At 38.5% G+C, this 21,482-nt stretch overlaps 1 long non-coding RNA gene across 1 annotated transcript; it reads left to right on the top strand.

The window, feature by feature from the left end:
• The first annotated feature begins 17,214 nt into the window (after positions 1-17,214).
• On the top strand, positions 17,215-21,080 carry LOC145778839 (uncharacterized). Its single transcript, XR_014290475.1, has 7 exons — positions 17,215-17,449; positions 17,680-17,769; positions 17,978-18,107; positions 18,742-18,878; positions 19,215-19,396; positions 20,305-20,417; positions 20,911-21,080. It is a non-coding gene; the product is annotated as an uncharacterized LOC145778839 (long non-coding RNA).
• Positions 21,081-21,482: the final 402 nt, after the last annotated feature.

Below are 21,482 nucleotides of genomic sequence, written 5' to 3' on the forward strand. Positions count from 1 at the left end.
AAATGTGATCATATTTCTAATGCAATAAACAATCACTTTTATGAAAATGTTAATGTTTGCAAAGCATTTGGTCAAGTACGACACCTAAATTGATATCTTGACAGATATTAGGGGTGTTCAATTTCGATTGTTTGAATATTCGAAATTCAATTTATTTTTGATTTTCGAATTTCGAATATCACAACTATTCACCAAACTGCAAAATGTGATTTTATTGAAAGAAACGACATGAAAATTCGCTAGAAAACACGAAAAAAGCCATGAAAATTTGCGAAAAAAGAACACAAAATAACGTCTACAGCTCCAGGCCCATGTTGGCGTTTATGAACACAAGCTGATCGACATGGTCACCCGTCAGTCGGGATCTCAGTTTCGTGAATGTCAGGCCAGCTTTTGAAAACGATCGCTCCGCTGGAGCCGAGGTCGCTGGGATCCTAAACACTTCAAGTTCATTTTCACAGCGAGCGATTCACTGCCGCGACATTTCACTGCAGAGTGCAGAGGTTTCGACCCGAAAGCGACATCGAGTAAGTTTGCAAGCGCATAAAGCTAAACGCACGCTCCGTTTACGTAGCAAATTATGTTGTATTTGGGTGCATTCAACATCTGATGACATTGAATCGACACAAAATAGTAGATTTTTGCTACGTCCCAGGCAGAAAATCAGTCATTTTAGATTGATTCAAAGTCTGCAGACATTAAATCAATGTAAAAATGACAGATTTTGTTGTCTGGTGTTGGATTGTAGCATCGCAACTCGTTCTAGTGATTATTTATCGCGAAGCTGTTGCGGTTTGCATTCAAAAAGTGTTTTCCTGCTGCCGATCGCTAGTTCATCTATTGTTTTATGTATCAATACAGCATAAAAAGTTGCCCCCACACAGAAATATGCGTGGGCGCCTGGCCCCCACGCAGGCCCGCAGCAAGCCAGGGGGGCCTCCCCCCCCTAGAAAAAATTTCGTCCCCCCTTGGCAAAATCTCAACATTCTCGAGCAACAGCTACAATTATAATGATTTTGCCCATTTAAATTTTTTTGGGCCCCCCTAAAAAAAAGTTGCCCCCCCCCCCTTGCTCTGCGGTCTGGCTACGGCCCTGCCCCTACGACTTAGGCGCCTATGGATTCGGTAAAAAATGGATAAAACTGCGACAAAGCTCACCCTACACTTTCTGCTGTTGCACAACCTAGCTATCTTCATTCTTGAGAAATTTGGCATTAAAAATGCCAACCTGGCATTCCTGGTGCAGGACTGGCCGTTGGACCCACGAGAGCGTGTGATAATCACGTGATCGACGATGCGCATGCGTCGAAGTCTTTTTTCGCTTGCAAAATGCGACAAGACAGATTTCGCGCCACTCGCGTTACTTTCAACCGCGTTCAGCCGAAAGGGCGGCTATAATTTCGAATATGTCCGATACGAAAAACGAATTTCGAATATCACCTTAATCGAAATCGAAAATCGAACACCCCTAACAGATATATACCAGTTATATTTTTGAGCATGCCATAACCTGCCTAGTTTTTATCGCCTTTTACTAATTACAGACGAAATCGGTTAATCGAATCACCTATTTGCCAGACGTTTTGATACGATTATACGATTGATTCGTTTAACCAATTTACTAAAAAAAAAAGGTTTATTGTGAATGGGCGTAATTGTTGGGAAGATGTCTGTGCTGACTAGGCTGCAACGCACATTACAACTGATGCTTCCTACAACTGTTTACAATTCTGGTTAAACTTTAAAGAGTTTACTAGTTCTGTGTTACATAACACTATTGCTGTATGTTCCTGCAGGCAAAACTGGTCCTTTTTACATTGATTTATCATCTGCAGATGTTGAAACAATGTAAAAAAGACCAGCTTTGCTGACTTGGCTGAGCACGTATGATCAAAGCATTTTTCTGCAAACTGCGGCAATCGGACTTCTTTTAATCTCACCGATCTCTGTGACGTCACAACGCGAACTTTGACGTTGACGTTTTTGATTCAAGCGGGCTATTTTTAGCTCGTACCAGCTGTGTAGTTTTGAGTATGGAGCGTGGCCTACGAAAATAGTGGTATGGTAGAAAAACACGGCTCACACACATTGTTTTGAAATCGCACAGTTTCTTTTCAAGTCTTTTGCGCTGTCTGGCAGGGTTGGCTGATTTAAATCAAATGATTTAAATCATTGATTTAAATCATGATTTAAATCAAACAATAAAAATCAAAAAAATCAATTAAAAAAATCAAATAATTTTTTATTTGCTAAAATAAAAATAAATACATCAACAAATGTTTCACTGCTTCTCTGTAATACAAAAGTTATATTTAAATACTTAAGGCTATAGGCTATGCATGTTTTGAAAGGCAACTTCGTTTAGTTGGCAGTTCACAAACAGTGTTGTTCACTAAACATAGTTTTTGAGCAAGTTTTTTCCACTTTTGGTCTGGTTTAATCAGAAGTTCGAAATCGATTGGGCACTGCAAAAGCTGGCGAGCTTGTACTTATGTACAAACTTCTCAATGCAAAATAAACTGCAATTTTGTGTCATCTGAACTTTTATTGTTTTGGTATGATACGTCGGTAACATAATTATATTACACAGTTAAACTTTCTTTGCAAAAAGTCTGGTTGTAGGCTATGCATCAGTTGAGCAAAAAAGCAAAGTAATGTGTGCTCAAACGTAAGAAAAGATTTTAGTGTAGTGAGATGACAGTCTGAGACATACCTCAATCTCGATATGCACATTATGATTTAGTATAAAGCAACATATCACACCTACTTAAAAATATGTGCCATAACCTGACGCGACAATTTATCGAAAGACAATTTATCGGACGACAGTTCATTGAACGACAGTTTATCGAAAGACAGTTCATCGAACGACAATTCATCGAAACGACAGTTCATTGAAACGACTGTTTATCGAAACGACAGTTTATCGAACGACGAAGCACATATGCAATGGAATACTCAGGGGTTAGGGGATAATGGTTAGGGGCTAGGGGTAACTGGTAAGGGTTAGGTTTTCGATTAACTGTCATTCGATAAATTGTCGTTCGATAAACTGTTGTTCGATTAACTGTCGTTTCGATAAACTGTAGTTCGATTAATTGTCGTTTAATAAACTGTCGTTTCGATAAACTGTCGTTCGATAAACTGTCGTAGTACTGTGCAATAGACACTAGACAGGCTAGCCTACAATATGATAATAAAAATGATTAAACACTTGCAAAGCAAAGCCTTTCAATCAATCAAGGGGTTAAAAATAATTCTGCTATCTTACTAAAATGATCTCTTCCCCCAAGTAGACTCGACGCTTTTTTATATAAAAAAAATCAAAAAAATCTGATTTAAATCAAAAAAATCCGATTTAAATCAAAAAAATCCGATTTTTTTGATTTTTTTAAAAAAATCATGATTTTTTCCAACCCTGCAGTGTCTGGTAAAATCATTAATTTGCAATGTTCTTCAACTGAACGAAACTGCACAAATGAAATTATGCACTACATTTCACAACAGTAGGCTACTTTTTTCAGCAATTTAAAAAAAATTCTCCCAAGTTTTCTGGTAAAAACTTTTGGACATGCTTTCTAACACTTCCCTCTTGAGCCGAAATAATTTGTCCGTGTCCATTCCTTGGAAGGCCAGTCGCCGACGGATAACATCAAAACATTTAAACTTCTTTAGTGTGATTATTCCTTTTGTGTGCTCTTCTGTTTTAATGAAGCCCAGCTGTGCGAAAATTGGTTCTTTGTAGTGCGATGTCTAGCACATAAGATTATGGCCTGGGATTACAGACACTTGTCTTTGTTTTGAGCGCATGCATCTGTCTCACCTTTGCTTCATTTCGCCTTTGAACACTGCAAGCAAAAAAGAGACATTCTCTTTTCGCTAACAGATATAATTATACGATTAAATGAATGAAGTACCATATGCAAACTAGAAGCAAATCCTGATGTTTTATCCGACTTATTCTTTTAAGCGGTATGCGCTTAACCGATGTTTTTACTTAACATCAGATTGGATTTGGTTTGGGATTTCAGGTTTTGATTCAAATAAACGAATGATACGTTTAAGCAGTATATATATACTATTAACCGATTTTGTCTGTATATGCATTTACTTTATCCTAACTGAACCTTATTTCTGATGTTAATAATAGGCAGTGGCTATTTGACCGGCGCCGGTCTTTGAATCTGAAACACTACTTGACCGGTGTAACGGTCCAGGAGTTACTGCGGTCTGAAAGTTACCGTAACTTCTGGACCGCGTATACGCGGTCTGAAAGTTACTGCCAGTCCAGAAGTTACTAAAACAAGGTTTTCAGATTTGACGATTGCATGCAGATTTGTATAAATGATTTCAACATTGGAAACATGTTCCGCAGATTCATCTTAACAACATGGTTTACAGCAGAAACGTAGCCTAATTGGGAGTGAAGCGAAAATAAGATGAAAGTTAAAAGATGAATTTTGTACCAGAAATTGTTGCTGTATTGGAATGAAATTTTAATTTGTAACCTAACAATTTACATAGGCTATCATTTTAACCTGATTTGTTTGTATTATAGGCTACCATTTGAAGTTGTGTCCGTGCCTTGCGTGCGTTGGCAAATAAATTTGCATGGGGAGGTGATTGACTACATGACCACTTAGCCTATAGTCTTTTGCTGTCATCTTGATTGTGCTATAATAATGCAACCTACGATTCACAATGTAGTGTTACTGTTATGAGTGTTTTATTGACTCGCTATAGGTTATATGGCGCTGTTGAAACAAATAATTTAATTGATTATCGCTATTCGCTCCAAACATTTCAAAGTTTGAATCATGGCTATACGTAAATCGGTGGCATTTAAAAAGCAACAGGCCTTAATATATCGTGCAAAGTTTGCATTTGAAGGCTGACTTGTTAGCCGCTGGTCTTGAGTTGTAGTTGACGAACATAGTCTTTGACTATATTTTATGTATTTCATGAAAGTTAAAACCAAAGTTTTCTAGGGAATGAAGCACTGAGCCTATTTTTGGTCTGGTTTTTCATAACTACCGTTTTGAAGAAATATAAAGTAACTTAGGCTACGTGTAGGCCAACCGATAGTCAAAACGCCATCAACGGCCCGGTGGCTTAGTGGTTAGTGCGCCCGCCTCTGAATCGGTAGGCATGGGTTCGATACCTTGTCGGGTCATACCAAAAGCTTTTTAAAAATGGTAGCCTACTGAATCTATATCCTGCTTGGCACTGAGCAATGGAGTGGATTCGGGTAATAATGTACTCAGTTGCGCCTCTATACGGCTGCATTGACACTGTTTGCTTTGTAAAGCGCTGAGGAGCAACGCATTCTGCGATGGATACAGCCTACAGGGCTATATAAAAACTAACATTATTATTATTAATAACCTTCAGTGAGTGGGCTATCACAGTCTCACATGCGGGGAAGGCTTTAACTTTTACGAAAGTGTTGAACACTCTGAGATTCCAATAAATTTCTGTTGGACTCTCATCGAAAACACGTGGCATGAAACTTAAAGTCAAGAATAATGGTTTCGTGGTGAGAATATTTATCCTTGGGATTCATCTTTTGCATACTCGCATACTTCTACTGACCAAGTGAAGTTTCAGTCCATTTACAAGTTTTCCCAAACAAATTTCGAAAAAGCATACCCAATTACAATAGCAGTAACTTTTGGACTGCTTCTGCGGCGTTGCAGTCTGGAAGTTACTGTCAGTCCAAAAGTTACCAGGGGTGCCCGGCGTTTTCGCAATTGACAAATTAAGCGAAATTTTTTTTAACTAAGTGTAATTAATTCATTGCTCTCAAACTAATGCAAGCTTTTCAGTTAACATTAAAAAATACTTATAATTATTAATCTGACCTTTTGAGAGGTTAAAAATTTAATTATTTTTCAAAACAAAATTAATTAAATTTAAATGAAATATTTGGCAATCCTTGTAACTTTTGGCCCGCAGTAACTCTTGGACTGCTACACCGGTCATGACGTCACTATATAGGCACTTCTTTCTTTTTCCCTTTCAAAGCAAAAGACGAGAAGAGTGCCTATATAAGTTCTAAATTTGACGATTATTTTCAACTGATTGGGTGGCGCGTAGGATACGTCTCGGATTGGTGTTCTAGAGGGAATGAGTTCGATACTACGCGGAAGCGTTTTTTTTTTAAATTTTTAACTAAATTTTGACCCGAAAAATTATCCAGAGAAATTCTCAAATTCAAGAAAATTAAAAAACTCTGACTTTATTAATATTGAAAAGACATAAAAAATTGGGCTGTAGGCTTCTGAAATTAAAAATTGACCACAAAAATGCAGCAGCCTAACGATTGAGTCACTTCGGGTCAAAATTTAGTTAAAAAAAAAAAAAAAAACGCTTCCGCGTAGTATCGAACTCATTCCCTCTGAAACACCAACCAGAGACGTATCCTACGCGCCACCCAATCAGTTGAACATACTTGTCGAATTCAGAACTTATATAGGCACTCTTCTCGTCTTTTGCTTTGAAAGAGAAAAAGAAAGAAGTGCCTACATAGTGACGTCATGACCGGTCAAATAGTGTTTCAGATTCAAAGACCGGCGCCGGTCAAATAGCCACTGCCTTAATAATAATGTTATGGTTTTATTTATTGTAGGTTTACAACGGATCGTTAATGAATGGAATAAGTTACCCAAGAAAATTGTCACAGCACCTAGTTTAAACAGCTTCAAAGCAAGACTGGATCACCACTGGCGAAATAGAGAAGTCAAATTTGACCCACTTAGGTAGTCATGCAAGTGGATGCAACCTAGTTCGTACCATGAACAGTTCGTACCTTGAAAAGATTGAGAGAAAAAAATTAAAAAAAGCCGAAGTCGCTGATCGCAGTTTCCGCAATCACTTTAAAATTTTCCCCCTGAAAAGATTGAGAGAAAAAATAGCTCAAAACCGAAGTCCGCTGATCGCAGTTTCCGCAACCATTTTTCCGCAGTTTCCGCTAACCTTAATTCTAACCATAGAGTAATCTATGCTCTAACCCTAACCATCGCTGATCGCAGTTTCCCCAAACATTTTTCAGCAGTTTCCGCTAACCTTTACCCTAACTATAGAGTAATCTATGCTCTAACCCTCGCTGATTGCAGTTTCCGCAAACATTTTTCCGCAGTTTCCGCTAACCGCAGTTTCCGCTCAGCCTAACTCTAACCATAGAGTAATCTTTGCTCTAACCCTAACCCTCGCTGATCGCAGTTTTCGCAAACATTTTTCCGCAGTTTTGCAGTTTCCGCTAACCGCAGTTTCCGCTAACCCTAACCCTCGAGTTTGTTTGAAATTTTTTTGGGGAAACTCTGATCAGCGACTTCGGCTTTGTGCTACTAAACTGCAATCAGCAACTATTTTAATTTTTTCTCTCGATCTTTTCAGGGTACGAACTGACTGTACAAATGGTTTAAGGTACGAACTAGGTTGCACCCGATGCAAGTACTGGCCGCCTCCACTAACGTTGACATTCACTACATCTTGTAACTTGTACAGTATATAACGTAGTAGTAGTAGTAGGCCACTATTGTATATAACGTATGTAGCCCACTATTGTATACCTATCTCTACTGACAGATATATTCTATCTTATATGGTGTCTCCAGCCCCAGGTGTTTTTCTTTGACTATTGGTGTTATGCTGTGTATTTATAAGATGTGTATGCTATAGGTAGTATTGACTTGTTTTTCTTGGTATTTTGTCTCTTGTTTATGACTTCCTTGTTGGTATTCTATTTCGTTTTTTTATTTATTCAATATTGCTATGTAAGTTATGAAGGTGAAAAGCACTGCTGTGCTTGCAACACCATTATTATTATTACAACTGCAAAAGTCTTTTAGCGATAGGGCCGATTTTTAACTTGATTTACGATATCATCGCATTATTACTTATTCTCGGATGCAACCTAGTTCGTACCTTGAACAGTTTGTACCCTCAGTTCGTACCCTGAAAAGATCGAGAGAAAAAATAAAAAAAAGCGGAAGTCGCTGATCGCAGCTTCCGCAAACATTTTAAAATTTTCCCCCTGAAAAGATCGAAAGAAAGATAGCACAAAGCCGAAATCGCTGATCGCAGTTTCCGCAAACATTTTTCCGCAGTTTCCGCTAACCCTAACCATAGACTATTATGCTCTAACCTTAACTGATCGCAGTTTCCGCAAATATTTTCCCGTAGTTTCCGCTAACCCTTACCCTAACTCTAGTCTCTTACCATAGAGTAATCTATGCTCTAACCCTAACCCTCGCTGATCGCAGTTTCCGCTTGTAACCCTAACTTTAACAATCGAGTAATCTATGCTCTCTAACCCTTGCTGATAGCAGTTTCCGCAAACATTTTTCCGCAGTTTCCGCTAACCTTTACCCTAACCATAGAGTAATCTATGCTCTAACCCTAACCCTATTTTTCGCAGCAGACAAAATAAAAGGTTTCTCTCTCTCCTCGCTGATCGCAGTTTCCGCAAATATTTTTCCGCAGTTTCATTTTTCCGCAGTTTCCACTAACCCTAACCCTCGAGTTTGTTTGCGGAAACTCCAATCAGCGAGTTCGGCTTTGTGCTATTAAACTGCGATCAGCGACTTCGGCTTTTTTTTATTTTTTCTCTCGATCTTTTCAGGGTACGAACTGAGGGTACGAACTGTTCAGGGTACGAACTAGGTTGCACCCCTTATTCTCACTGTGCGATACAAGAACACAATCGATACCATTTTTAAAGTCTTTGGTTGAATCTGGCCTGGAATTGATCTCATATTTACCACTACTTTGTCTGCCCTGTTAGCTCAGTGGGCAAGCGCTCAACTCAAAGCCAACTGGTGCTGGTTTAGCTCTCGTAATGTGCACTTGATCAACGCATTTCAGGATTGCTTTCCATTCAGCAGCACCTACTAGATGGAACAATTCCCCGACAACAACACTGCAATAATTATAGGAAACATCACTCTGTCAATCTCAGTTATCGGCCCTGCATCAATGGTTCAAGCCCCTACAAGTATGAGAAACTGCCAGGAATAACATATCAAGGCTTTGTCAGTCAGAAGATTTAAAATCAAAACCACTTGAGCCGAAGGAGAAAACACTCAGCTTGGGATGTTCCCAGGGCTGCGATTTTTTCTTTCTTGTCGAACGACCAAAACTTCTGCGTTTGTTTGTCGAATAGCAATATAACGTCACAATGATTCAAAGCTTCTGCAAGTATGCAAAACTACCAGGAGAGAGAGAGAGAAGTTCTTTTATTTGCATCAACAGCACATGTGGAAAAAAACAATACAAATTACAATGTGAACTAGGTTGTTTTAATGTTTGCTGACGATGATGGGAGTGGCAGGAATATACTATATACATAGAATATACAGGAATATACTAACAGAGGTTTTTTCAGCCTGCCGATGAAAATTCTAAACCAACCAGCTTGCCGAAGCCCGAAAGTATAAAAAAATGGAAAAATGATGCCAGGCTGCCGCAGCGGAGTTCCTCCTCCAAGACCAACTGACCAAGTCTGGAAAAAAACATTGTTGCAGAGCTGCCATTTTTTGTCGTGATTTATCAATCAATCATTTTATTTTTCGTCATTAACGCGTCCGGGACGAAAAAGTTACTAACTACAAAAATCAATATAAACCTACCAGCACGTTAACGAACGGAAAAAGGTGGCAAAACCTTGAAAGGTTTAAAACGTGCCTGAATGAAAAAAGTCGGCAGCAGTAGGCGAGTGGTTAGCGCGTTGGGCTCGCAGTCGAGAGCCTGCATGTTCGACTCCAGCCACCTGCACTTGCTGTTGTTTCTCTGGGCAAGAAACTTTACGATAATTGCCTCTACCCAGTGATCGATTTCAAGTAATGGGTAGTACCAAATTTAAGTCATAAGTAGAGTAGACAACCGGAAACAGACATTGCCGTCGGCTGCAGCGTGGGTCAGGTGTACGTCGGAAGGCGTACACCGATGCATAGCGCTCAAATCCGCTTTCCCGCAATGCAGGGTAAAGATAATAAAACAAAACAAATTATGTAGTGGGCAGTGGTGCCGAAGTTAGTTTAGGATTGGGGGGGATAATTCAACAATTTATCAAATTTTAGACGATTTTTGAACATTGGGGGGGATGCAAATTTTTGTACACAATTTTAGTGGTACAGGTATTAAATTTATTAAACAATCACCGGACCTGGGTAAATTAGCTGCTAACAGCATAATATACGGTACAGATAAGAAATCAATCAAATCATGGAGATAAAAGTGCTACCAGTGCGCTTGTGAATGCTTGTTTCTTATTCTTGCAGCAGTCAAAGAAAAATTGGTAACTCCAGCAGGATTCGAACTTATGACCTTCCAATGAATACTTAGTTTTTCAAAAAAACACAGAAGTTATACTTTTCTTCTTGTCCTCTCCTTCACTAGAATCACTACACTTAGTGCACTATAAGACAAAGTCACTAGTCAGGACACTGAAAACAATCGAAACTACAGAAGAACATCTGCAAATTTATGACAAAAATAATAACTTTCAAACACTTAACAAGAACTTGTTACAACCGAACATGTTGTGTCTTACGGTAGTGCACATTGAAAACTCATTAGAAATGTCATTTATGCTGATGTCATTAAGAATATTTTGATGAATGCTGCAAATAATATTAGCATTCAACCTCTCTTGTCCCAAAGTATTTCTCAGAAAGGTTTTCAATCTATGCAGATTGGAAAATTACCTCTTGCAGCAGCAGAGCTTACCAGGCAAACTAAGAGGATCTTAATCAGCTGAAGTATTTGAGAATGGAGAGGTTTTTCCAACTCGGACAATGCCTGCTAAGCTCTTTTAGATTAGAACAGCAGACACTATAGTTAGGAGCTACGATTAAACGCAGGAGATTAATCCATTGCATACCAACGACACAAGGCCTGCACAGGATATTAAAACAATGAGTCTCCTCATAAGCATTACTGCAGTGCCGTGGCCGGTGGCCTGGTCCAACTCGTCCTTAATACCTTCAATGAAGGTCCTTCATTAGCTAGCGTCAAATCTAAGACAATTTAGACCTGTGATCAAACATCAATAAAAGAAAAACAACAACAATGCAAGATGATTGCACACAACTAAATCGAAGTAGGCTACAACTTTATAGCAAATATTATTTTCTTAATTATTGGGGGGGATGCTGCCAAAATATTGGGGGGGATATATCCCCCCCATCCCCCCTACTTCGGCACCACTGGTAGTGGGCTATATATCAGTAGTTAGCACGGCCACAAAACCCAAAAAACAAATAGAAAAAAATAAAACAAAAACAGAAAGAAGCACACATGTAGGGGAAGGGCGGGACCTACGAGCCGATTTTTACAAAATCTCATATATTTTTTGTTTTGTGTCTAAGATTCGTCTGAAAGTTTACGTATGTCTTCCTGCCTACAGTCTCCATACTTTCATAGATTTTGAGCATGTTCCGGTGGAAGCGGAAGTCCCTAAAGAGAAAAAAATGTAGTGTCCTCCAAAGTGGTTCATAGGACCTGCAAGTGAGGGTCCTACGACCATATGTGGAGGGTCCTCTAAGCCGCTTGAAAACAACATGCAGTATTTTCGATTTTCCATTTATTTAACAGTTTTATGTTGTGCTGTTGTCCTGCTGCTACAAGAAATGGGAAACACTGAATGTATGCGCTCATCGGAAAATCTCTCTGATTGATCTCCCTGGTCTCACAGATGATCTTACTATCAGCACAAAATAGTCCGTGGACCAGGTTTAATTCGCAATTTCCAAATTGGACAAACATGACTGTAGCCTACTTCATCACCACAAACTTGTTTATTCAAAATTGTACACAGAGAAGTCAACAGGTATCAATTAATTTCTTTGGATGGTGTTGTTGACCCAGAGCAAGGTGGCTTGCAGGTCGCTTCAACAGGGAGGTTCACAGGTCACGCACCCCGTGACCGATAATTTTTTTGCTCCCAGCCTAAAACCTGAACTTTTAGTCTCACTCAACATTGCTAAAAACAATACTAATTTATCGTACATTAACCACTTATTACTGAAAGCCAAGACATCACTCAAGCTAAAAAACTAGAAAACATGTTGTAGCCTACAACCTCAAAAATTTACAAAATTATGTCAAAATCAGCAATGAGGTCTCCTGTCCACAAATCAGCTCAAAAAATGACGTTACTTCCTAGGAAAACCTAACGAAGCGTGTCAAAGCTAACAATATCCACATTTGGCACTAAATAGTTGTATAAAAAAAATTACGGGGGTGGTTCGCAGGTCACCCTTGTTCACAGGTCCCGCTCTTCCCCTAGTAGGCTAATGAATGAATTTTATAATTTATGCACAATTTTGCTTTGTTGCTTGTCATTGTCACAGACCAAGGGGCGTGTTCACAAATTTTCTGCACATGTTTTATAATTAAATTTATGACAGAAATCAACAACAAATAATTTAATACGGGCTGAATAGAATGAAAGATTATGGAAAATGCAAACAAATTAATCATCATCGTGGTCGTCATCTGGGGCCGAGGGTCTATCCTTTTATCACCCTTGATTCACGATTTTCCCGGACTAAGCTGGAAGGCTACTAGAGAGCAGCCAGTAATTTGTTTCAGCATCCAAGCTTGAGCCTGCCAAGCGCTTGAGCAGCGCAGCGAGCGATGACAGTTTCTTGCGTATTGACAGTTGACATTGTGGTAATATATATTTATTATATATAAGTATAAGAATGGTTTATATTTATAAGTTGAGTTGAATTTTACGGCTGTCTGACTACCTGATGAAAATTCTATTTATCTAATTTAGCTATCTGACTCCATGAACTAATTTCCACACAATTGTTATTCGAATTATAATTTTAAGTTATCAGAAGGTGTTCATATAATATTGTAGGTCTCTAACACAATTTGAATTTATACATTACAGACTAGTGAAATTACAGAACAGGAAAACATTATTGAAATTACGGAACAGGGAAACATTATTACAAATCATTACATTTTTAACTAAACAATCAATTTAATGTTTTCTGAGAGCTGAACTGGTCTAACTGGGCTGGTTTGATGTGAGCTGGTTTCGTGTGAGCTAGTCCGATTTGATAGAGCTCTCGTCAAAGGACGAACAAACCATTTTATATTTTGTTCCCTTTTTTCTATTTACTTCGGGAGCAGTTTACATGGAAAATTACAGAAACTTTAGTAAAAGGCAGGAAAACTTATATGTTGAAATAATGGATCGCTACAACATCAATGGCGGCGGTAGCCTACGTGAGCGATCTGTCAAATGTCACCCCGAACCCGAAGTATTTTGGTTCGGAGCAGAAGAAGAGTAATTTTCCTTTGTTCAGGACTTTCAGATCACAATCTCACTGATGACAGCAGAACCGCTGCTGGTGTAGCCTAATTACTTCTCCGTTGACACAGAGATAACAAAATAAGTCTCAAGGAATTTCTTTATTTGTGAGTTCGAATTGCAGAATTTAGAACAACAATTTTTGAATTAGCGTTTTTTAGAATAATAAATAAAGGAGATATAAAGCACTTTTATATTAAATGAAAAAACAAGTAATTACACAATTTGCAAATTTCAACAATGTGTTTACGATTGTAAAATAACAAGGGTGAACTCATGGTAAGATTTCGTCATAGAGGTGAACTGCGAAGATGTTGAATAGTTGTTACTTCACAGCAACTTGAAACTGACGCTATTTCTTAAAAGTTATTGTTGATGAAAGCACCGATTTGACGTCATAATGTAAAGCTTTGATAAAGGGGAGAAAACTGAAAGCGATCAATCGCTATTGAACAGAATCACTGCGAGATAAAGCCATAGGCGTAGCCAGGGGGGGCGAAAGGGGCCATTCCCCCCCCAAATTTTCAATGTTTGGATTCCGAAGTTGAACTCTTTGTTGAAAATATAATATAATTTGTATAAATTTATATTGTTTTCCAAGACATCTGGCTATTAACACCCCCCAGGACTTGTTTTAGACACACAGAAAGACACCAATAAATTTCGCAAATCGCGCAAAGTTTACGCGATTTAGGCCTACGCTTCTTTTAACTAATCTGTGGAAGCAATTTCAGAATCGCTTACTCTGTAAGGTTTTTGTGTAGCTGAGTTTTTTGTGTTCTCTAATTTTAGCCGCAGTTTTTGCCCGTTTGTGTGTAGATAAGAGCTACCTTTAATAAGTTAATAGCTGTTTATCTGCTAATAAGTTTCATACAAATATAACCCTGAAAGTGTTTCCAGAAAGCGTTATTATCCATTATTTAAGTGTAATTTTGCAAAAATGTTCCGGGGAAACATGCCCCCGGACCCCCCTAGAATACGCGTGCCTTCGGCACGCTCTAACCCCCACCAGCTTTATTGCTTCTCTTGCTTAACCCACCAGGATGCGCCACTGCACATCAGGTGGCGATGTTTTAAATCAAACATTTTGTCGTTCTCTTCAATTCATCAAATATTTGGCCCCCCCCCCCCCAAAATTTTTTTCTGGCTTTGTCAATGATTTTTCAATGATTTTTGATTGTGAACAAAAATCATTGACAAACGATTTGTCAATGATTTTTGTTCACAACACGTGAGTCTTTAGGGAACTCAAATATTATAGGAAAAACACATTTGCACATGGTTGAAATGGATGTTTATCACGGGTCCATACAAACGTATTTTCATCAAATTCCGATACAAAACATCAAGATCTCTAGATGTTTGGGCAGGAGTCAATACTGAATTTTTTAGTAATTTAGTTCACTCAGACCGCGTAGCCTACACTATTTGACGGATGGCAGATGGTGCAGATGGTGTGGTTTGAGGTTTGTTCCTTCTTGCCACACTCACAGATCTCAAATGAAACCATTCCCATTTGTGCCTGTTGGAGAGGAATAGTCTGACCGCCACATTCACACCCCTGAGTCTGCCACTGACTCATATTAAAGGGTTAATTAGTTTTATAGTGTGGCAAAATCTTATAATTTTGCTTAGGCTATTTACAACTGTGTCATCTTCACTTGGGAAGCAACAGAACATTTTTAGAAGGAAAAGGAACGATGCTCATGTTTATATACGCTGCCAATACTTTTCAATTCCCCGCTTTGTTTCATAATGTAGGGTGGTGTTTTTTGACAGTAGGCTACTATCAAGGTGGGCAGGCGCGGATCTAGGAGTTTTTTTTGGGGGGGGCCAGAAAATTTGAAAATGAATTAAAAAGTAATAAAAAGAAAAAACAGATATGCAGAATCAGTGGCGTGGCCAGGAATTTGGGAGGTTTTGAGGGCCGGCGGGCGAAGCCCGACGGCGTGTTCGCCAAAGACAACACCCAGCGGCGGGGGGTCTGGGGGGCCTCCCCCAAAAAATTTTGAAAAATTTCTTTGAATTTGGTGCATTCTGAGAGCATTTTTAACAAAAATATGGGTATAAATATTCCTATAAAATGGTGCTGTCCGTTGGCATAGCGAAAGGATAAGATCATGTTTTCTTCGCATTTTTTCGGTAATAAAGCTAAGTCGCTATGTTTTCTTGTTGCTAATTCCTGGCTGAGATGTTTGAATGTTTGGTATTGGCAAAACTCGCTCTTTTAATGCAGTTTCGCTTAAAATTAGGCAAACTTTGTTTTAGAGACATAGAGACTGAAAGCATCATTCTCAATATCGTGACGTCACACGCGTGCCAAAGAGGGGGTTGTAAGTCCGTTGTGGGACTTACAACCCCAGTAAACATTTTTCTTTGGCCCAACGTTGGCTGACGGTTGTTCGGGTTGGCTGAGGGTAGTGTAGTTTTGCCAACTTTGGAAATATTTTAATTGATAATACCTACGAAGAATTATTTAAGTTTGCTTTATTGTATTCCTTTTACAATTGTAATGGGACAATGAAAATGCAAAAAAACTTAGAATTAGAAAGTCGGTCTTGCTAATGTTGGTGTGCAGTTGTACAAAACGTTGGGCCAACGTCATTATTTGCGGATGTACTACGGTAATATCTCAATTTTTTTACATTATTGTTTTAAGGAAAAAAAAAAAATTGAAACGTTTTTCTAAATTATGCATCACTATGAGGATCACTAATTCTGAACAAAAACACTAATTCGCAAATCAAGGCTGTAGTTTCATCTCGCAATTTTTGCGTGCTCGGTTCACTTTTGTTTTCGTTTTTTTTATTTTATTTTTGAAACAAAATATGACAACACTGAGCTGAATAATTGTACCACAGTTCCCTTTACCATGTGTTCGTAGGTAAGCACTTTAACCATAGACATCTTATAACAACTAGATTGCGCTTGTCCCATCTCGATTGAGAAAATTAAAAAAAATGTCCGCCATTGTTAGTGTCTCGAGCCAATCAGAAGCTACTTTGTCTGTGACGTGCGATAGTAAAAAACGCGGGAAAACCCCAATGGAGGACATTTGCATTAATTAGCTTCAAAGCTGACGGCGTGACGACATTTGTATTGGCTGACAATAGCCAACCAGTGACATTTGCAGTTTTGCACATTGCATTAGCTTCATAGCTGGCAGCTTAGTGCAGGAAAACGCAAGTAGCGCACATAATGAAACTCAGGTAAGGTTTGTTTCAGTTGACTCAGATATATTCTTCAGGGTAAACTATTAATACTACAAAAAGTGCTTATATTTGATTTAGATCTTAAGAGCATATATTTTAACAAAAAGTAGTGATATTTGAAGTTCAACAGTTGTCAGCTACATGGCGTGTGTTTGCACTGTGTTTACTTGCCAGTGCATACAATTGTTACACTGGACAACATCAAGTTTTTTCCTCAAATAAAAATATATGACTTAGATCTTTGCTTTCTCAAACTCCGGTTCTGGCAAATTTCTATTGCAGGCTTTGACTATCCTGGAACTTCAAATTTATCTAATTCTAGATCTTCGTCACCAACGACTTTGAAATTTTTCAAAATCAAGGACAAAATTCCCCATTTGGTTATGTATTTCTGTGTTGCAAAATTTTTTGAAAACTACGCACAATTTGTCACAAAAATATCATTAACAGCACAGAATTAGGTCATCAAAAAGTTCACCTATATTATCAAACAATTTTACATAGAGACATGTCAGTTTTACAGCTGTGCATGTTTGACAGTACGATCACAATTTGACAATATGCTAATGACTCCATATTAAAATAAGCTTTGCAGAAAGTAAGATCTTCTGCGGACCGGCTTTTGACAACCACTTCTTTACATCATATTGTGTTTCAGTATCAGAACTTTCTGTAGGTGTTAGTTATATAATTACTAATGCAATGTACCGGTACCAAGTTGTGCAATTTTGTAAAGAGCGGAACATGCCTGTGGAAGTAATATGTTCACTTTGGTCAAACCATAAAAAACATTTGTCAAAATGGCCACCTTGTGCATCGAAATTGCGCTACAAAGGTTTGTTGGAATCAATGGCCACCCTTAAAAGTGATTGAGCAGAATACAGTGTAACTATTCTTTATGAAACAGGTGGGCTACATCTCAATATATTACCGGTAGGCCTACATGTTATATGACTGAAGTTTAATTTTCGAACTCTATGTTCTGATGCTTTCTATAAAATAGCAAATTGTGTTAAAATGCTTGATTTACCATTATTTTGCACATTCTCCAGTGTCCACTGCTGTTCAGTTGAATTATCTACATTTTTATACCGATTGTCTGGCCTAGTGGTTAGCATGTGCACCCTCTGTTTGTAGGTATCGGGTTCAAGTTCGGACTGAGTCACACCAAGATGATAAATTGGTACTTCATTCTTGCTAGCTGTGTTGTGTTAGAATGAAGTAAGGGTAAGTTTCACACATTGTGCTGCCAGTGACTCGCTACTGATGCAGTAATCTTACTCGAGTAGCTGTGCGGCCCGGATACAAAGCATGCGGCGATGGGCTTTACTGACCACTCACGACACCTGAACTTAGTACTTATAATGAGACTTAGTTTTATCTATGAAAGGATTGAAAGCTTTAACATATATTTTGATATATATATACATATTAGATGACTTGCGAAGAGCTGAAAGATGGTGTAAAGAATACACATTACGAAGTGATGTTGAATTGTCATCAACAGATGACAATGAATCACAATCTTCATCCAAAGGTGTTTTGCACGAAAAGAGAAAACACAGGTATGTCTATCTAATGTTTGACATAATTGTTAACATGAAACAGCGATTAACTGTTGTAATACTTCCTATAGGGTTTTACGATACGACACAAGTTAGACCATAATCAGATTAGTACACTTAGTACAGATTACGTTGTTGCATTGTTTCATTGCCCTCCTAAAAAACAAAGTGCTTTTCCCCCCACAGTTTGCAGTCCTGAAGAAAACGGCTGACCCGGATAAATCGGATATAAAGAATTATCTGCTTCTGTAAAAATTTCTTGTTTGTTGATTGTCGCTAGTTTTTCTGTCCTCTTTTCTGAAAACTTTAAAGTGTTTTTGTCCATTTTAAATATATATCCTAATCGTCATGTGTGGCACCTTGAAAAAGATTCTCACCCGGATCTAGTCTCCCCTCCTATTATCTCCCGAGTAACTGACCAAACTTGGTATCGGAGTGGAACCCATGATTGTCCTCACAGCGGTTGTATTGCAAAAGTAAGAACAGTGCTTTTTATTGGAAAGCAAGCTTTAGCCAACCAGACATTGTGGTTAAGGTTATCAATATTGGGTTACAAGCACAAATCTAAGCCCAACTACTAGTAGATATTAAGTATACAGATGCTCACTGTACCAGGATTTACGTTTGCTTACAGAAGGAAAAGTGTTCACTTATCTTCAAACAATTCTGACAGAGCAACGTCAAATGAACGTCACTCTTCCTGCTACAACCATAGCGGAATTAAAAACCGTAAACAGCATGCTGGAGAATGAGGAGACCTATCAGATTGTGGTTAGTGAACACGATATGTTCTTAGTTCTTACTGCGCATTACCTATCTAAAGTTACCCACATTTTTGGTAATACATGAGTTGTATGTGTGGGGAGTTAGTTTTTCTATTTAGCCTAAAATGAGTTTAAACTTGAATGAATAAATTCTAAACCATTTAATGTCTGCCTCAACAGGCTTATTGCACAATTCATCACACATAATCACATGGTACACACCAATATACAAAAAAATTCATGCTATTGTACGCTGGTAGCCTGGTACGCACCGCGACTGTTTGATGGGGCTGTTTTAACAATCTCGGCTTATGCATTTCAACATCCATCTGTTCTATTGCAGTTCAAACACTGTGTCGTATAGGAGGAAGAAGCCTATACGACACGGTTAATCGATTGATGCCTCAGGTGCTGTTAAACGAAGTCGCAAGTTACGTGTCGCGGACAGGGAAGGGGAAAAATAAATTAAGTGGAGAGAAAAAGTTTTCTTTTGATTCCATGCAAAACTTAAAGAACATGGTTAAGGTAAGTACTAAGTAGTTTGTTTAAGTTTTGTATTCACCTTTTGTTGGTATGATATCGTCTCCAAAAAGAATACTTACTGTTCATGATTAATTTTCAATGAAATAACAACCTTGGATATAAGTTTTACAGCATCTGAAGTTTACCTTTTTCGTAATCCTTTTTGTCAATTTGCTGTTTACTATCCCTGATTAATGCCTCAGTCTAGATCCAGTTGAAAAACACCTGCTGTTTACTCGTGTGCAATAAAAAAGATGAGATTAGAAAATTGATCTGGCCTATTTCGCAGGGAAGGGTGGCCTTCTCTGCGAAAAGCTTCGGAAGGCCGACCTTCCCGGGTTCGGCGGCTATGTTTATGGTGATGTCCTCGCTTTTATTTTCATTACAGCTCTCCTGATGTTCGTGCCACGCACGTGAAACAGACTGTAGAGCAACGTTCTTAACCTTTTCTGACCCGTTACCCCACTTAAGCATGCTGGGCAATGGGCATCTTAAATCTATTATTTGTCTATTAAATCCCATAACCTTGTCCATTTGCCCTGCAAGCAGTTCAAGGCGTTTATGTCAGAGAAAAAGTCGCACAAATAAGCAACCTTCGACAAGAACACGCTGTTCTGCATCTTCTCGTGAAGACTTCCAAACAGCAGCATAAAATTAATTCCATTCGTACCAATTTTATTAGTCTTTAGCAATCAATTGAATAGAATAGCCAAACCCAACAATGATTTAAGTTTGATTAAAAATTGGTAATAATTTGCACTGTCCTGCTCATTGCCCTCTGGAAGACCTCAAACCTCCCCAGATTGAGTAATTACACACAGGTTAAGAGCCGCTGGCCACTGCTGTAGATGATTGTGTCAAAATAAAAATCGATGTAACATTATTTGTTTACAAAACTGCTTTACTTATAGATGTTGTCCAGAGCAATACGAAATCATGCACTCTACAAGAACTCGACCACAAACTGACGTGGGAAGACCGCGATGGGGGCCGGCTTAAACGTCTTGCTAAAAAAGTACTGCGGGTATGTTCATTTGTTCTCTCCGTCACTGACAAATCGTTACTATTCTCTCAATAAGGGCAATAAAAGCATTTTTATTTACTAAACCAGCGATTAGTTTATTACTGGAGCAGAACTTCAAGAAATATGCACACATTTTAAGACTTGACTTCGAAGATCTATCAAACGATAACAATAATAATTTGCACTGGTTAGAGAAGGCAAACTACATTAACACGATTAACGAATGTGCATTAATGTTAGAGGTTAATAGAACATAACAGTATACCCATTCCCCACCCCATCGTATAGGCTACGAATTACAGAATTAAAACATACTGAGGAATGTTAGGATGTATTAAAAAAATGCTTGTTATTGTAAAATAACCGGGTGTTGCATACACATATCCATGAGATATGTAGCAATTAGAGTCTGTTCTTTCGCGGTGCTGTAAACACGATCTAATTTGCACTGTACAGTATATTTTCTTTACATATGTTGCATATTGTTTTATAGGTACTTGCGTTTGAGGCCGCCACAGATCACGTTGTTACATCCAGGCGCAGTCTTCTGATGAGGCATGAAGTACCTCAGTCCACTGTGTTTTTAGACTTTTGTGCATGTCTTGTCGTAGCTGTGAATTGTGCATGGGTGGTGCATTTTACCATTCGAATAAATGTATTTTTCAACAACTTTACGTTTGTTTACATCATTGACTTAAATTTGCTCAGTATAAGAAGATGATCATCGTATTGGCATATGGATCATCAGGACAGTGTCAACTTTAAATTGCAGGTTAAGTTTAACCAACGTTGCTCAACTACAACGATTAGTGCAAAATATGTATGGCCAACTGCGACGAAAGGTGCAAAGTGCGTTTGGCCAGCATAGGTACCAACGATGAACTACGTTGGCAGTAGAGTTGGGATTACGTAGGCCCAAAGATTTTAAAATAAGTCGGCTCAACTGCGACGAATGGTGCAAAATACGTTGGGCCATCGTAGGGTACCAACGATTAACTACGTTGGGTGTAGAGTTGGGATAACGTTGGCCCAAATATTTTAAAGAAGTTGTCCCAACTGCGACGA

Source organism: Aplidium turbinatum, chromosome 10 (assembly GCF_918807975.1).
Source record: "Aplidium turbinatum chromosome 10, kaAplTurb1.1, whole genome shotgun sequence".
NCBI lineage: Eukaryota > Metazoa > Chordata > Ascidiacea > Aplousobranchia > Polyclinidae > Aplidium > Aplidium turbinatum.